General features: G+C 35.6%; 1 pseudogene; it reads right to left on the reverse strand.

Annotated features, from left to right (window-relative positions):
• Positions 781-3440, reverse strand: part of LOC110269320 — a 13290-nt pseudogene continuing 10630 nt past the window's right edge.

Genomic DNA, 3440 nt, shown 5'->3' on the forward strand with positions numbered 1-3440 from the left:
AAAATTAAAAATTAGTAGGATTAAAAATATTAAAAATTTAATATTATAAAAAAAATTAAGAAAAAATTATATAAGGATTAATTTGAATAATTTTTAAAATTTTAAAAATAAAAATGACTTATGTGTGTTATATAATACCTAATATGTCATGTGTCACTTACCTGACATATCATCTAATCATTATGTAATACGTGGCATTAACCTACCACGTTACCTTGTCACGTGGCACTTAACATGACACATCATAATCTAACTAACTAATGAAAAGATCAATTTGACTTATGTTTTATCTTTCAGAGACTAATATGATTAATTTAATTTTTTGGAAATTAATTTAAATAATGAGTAATTTTTTAAAAGCAAATTTGACTATTAATCTTATACAATTATGTTAAATTTCATAGTGATGAGTTAACATTTGATTCATTTTGTTAAACTAAGTCAAAAACCTGCTATCTTTAGACAAAAATTCTGTTACTCGCATCTTTTATATTTGTTTTGTCAATACGGTGATTTTTCTTAGTCAAAACAGATGTTAAGGAGATAATAAAAAATATCCCAAACAATTTAAAGAAGAGAAAAAGTTTATAAAAAAGCAACAAGTTGAGAAAGAAATACAAGTTGGGAGACCAGGATAGAAATTGGGATATCGCACCAAAATAATATGAAGAAATTACTAAAATTCAATTTAAAGAAGAGACAGAAAAATAGAAAAAAAAAAAAAACTCTGAAAAAGAAACGAAGTTTGTTGAAACAAACCAGAATCAAGCACTAATTTGTCTATTTTTTGACGTCATGTTCAATCTCTCCATTATTCTGTATGATACATCCATTATAATTAAAACTTTTAATTTTTCGTAGGATGTTTTTTCCGAACTTCACCTCTATATTAGGATTTTCTCTTCGCAAACCGAATTTACATTCCATATACTCCGTCTTATACTACGGCTTATGTGCAGGCCATACACTTCTAAAGCTTCTCTCCATAAGTCCAACTTTTTATTTAAGTCTTCTCTTGACTCTCCCATAAGGACGATATTATCGGTAAAAAGCTAGCACTATGGCACAGGTTCTTGGATGTGCTCTGTGAGTACTTTCAAGACTAATATGAAAAGATAAGGACTTAAGGATGATCCTTGGTGTAATTTTATACCAATAGGTAATTCCTCTGTCACCCCACCTTGAGTCTTCACACTAGTTGTGGCCCCATCATACATGTCTTTAATTGCAAGAATATATGCGATCCTTACTCTCTTTTTTTCTAAAACTTTTCATAAGACCTCCATTGGCACCCTATCGTACGCTTTTCCATATCAATAAACACTATATGTAGATCTCTTTTATTACTACGATACCTCTCCATTATTCGTCTTAACAGGTATATCGCATCGGTGGTGGATCTGTCTGGCATAAAAGTAAATTGGTTATCTGTTACTTGTGTCTCTTTTTCTCAACCTCCGTTCTATCACTATTTCCCATAATTTCATGGTGTGGCTCATGAGCTTGATCCCTCTATAGTTTTTGCAACTTTGTATATCCCCCTTATTCTTGTAGATAGGTACCAAGGTGCTCTTTCTCCACTTATCAGGTATCTTCGACCTTAAAATCTCATTAAAAAGCTTGGTTAACCAATTGATACCCTGTTCCGCCAAAGCCCTTCCAAACTTCAATCGGGATATTATCAGGTCCCACTGTCCTCCCATTCTTCATCTGCTTTAGAGCCTCTTTTAACTCGAATTCTCGAATCCTTTGATAGTAGTCAAAGTTTTGATCTTCTTCCCTTGTGTATAATCGACCAAGGCTCAGAAGAGTCTTATGTCCTTCATTAAATAACTCGTAGAAGTAGCTCTTCCACCTTTCATTAATCTTCTCCTCTTGAGCCAATACCTCTCCGTCTTTATCCTTTATGCACTTAACCTGGTCCAAATCTCTCGTTCTTCTTTCACGACTCTTTGCGATTCTATATATACCTTTTTCTCCATCTTTCATGCCTAAAGACTGGTATAAACCCTCATATGCTCTTGTTCTTGCTTCACTTACAGTCACTTTTGTCTTTTTCTTAGCCGCCTTATATTTTTCCCAATTATCCGCATTGCGGCACAAATACCATTCTTTAAAACACTCCCTTTTTATCTTTATCTTCTCTTGTACACTCGCATTCTACCACCAGGACTCCTTGTCTCTTGGTCCTGTCCCTTTAGATTTACCAAAACTTTCTTTTGCTATTTTTCTAATAACTTCTGCCATCTCCCTCCACATCTCCTCCGCGCTTCCATTCATATCCCACTTTGCCTCTTCTCCTACCCGTCTTAGCAAGTTTCTTTGTTCCTCGCCCTTCATCCACCACCACCTCGTCCCTGGGTTCTTCGTATGATGTTGGTGCACGAAATTGTGATCATCAACAATGGCGCTAAAGGACTTGGAGCTCTCAAACGTGAATCACACTTTGTCACAATTCCGCACAACTAACCAGCAAGTGTACTGGGTCGTCCAAGTAATACCTTACGTGAGTAAGGGTCGATCCCACGGAGATTGTCGGCTTGAAGCAAGTTATGGTCATCTTGTAAATCTCAATCAGGCGGATTCAAATGGTTATGGAGTTTAAAGTGATGAAAATAAACACCTTAATCTATGGTGTGTAGAAACTCCACCGTTGAAAATACATAAGAACAAGGTCTAGGCATGGCCGAAGGGCCAGCCTTCAAACGTGTCTAAGATAGCATAAGACTTATCAAAGATGAAAATACAATAGCAAAAGATCCTATTTATAGAAAACTAGTAGCCTAGGGTTACAGAAATCAGTAATTAATGCAGAAATCTTCTTCCGGGCCCACTTGGTGTGTGCTCGGGCTGAGCATTGAAGCTTCCATGTGTAGAGACTTTTTTTGGAGTTAAACGCCAGCTTTTGTGCCAGTTTGGGCGTTTAACTCCAGCTTTTGTGCCAGTTTTGGAGTTAAACGCCAAAATTCTTGAGCTGACTTGGAACGCCTATTTGGGCCATCAAATCTCGGGCAAAGTATGAACTATTATATATTGCTGGAAAGCCCAGGATGTCTACTTTCCAACGCAATTGAGAGCGCGCCAATTGGGATTCTGTAGCTCCAGAAAATCCACTTTGAGTGCAGGGAGGTCAGAATCCAACAGCATCTGCAGTCCTTTTTCAGCCTCTGAATCAGATTTTTGCTCAGGTCCCTCAATTTCAGCCAGAAAATACCTGAAATTACAGAAAAATACACAAACTCATAGTAAATTCCAGAAGAGTGATTTTTATTTAAAAACTAATTAAAATATACTAAAAATATACTAAAAATAATGTCAAAAAGCGTATAAATTATCCGCTCATCACAACACCAAACTTAAATTGTTGCTTGTCCCGAAGCAACTGAAAATCAAATAGGATAAAAAGAAGAGAATATACAATGAATTCCAAAAACATCTAT

Source organism: Arachis ipaensis, chromosome B02 (genome assembly GCF_000816755.2).
Source record: "Arachis ipaensis cultivar K30076 chromosome B02, Araip1.1, whole genome shotgun sequence".
NCBI lineage: Eukaryota > Viridiplantae > Streptophyta > Magnoliopsida > Fabales > Fabaceae > Arachis > Arachis ipaensis.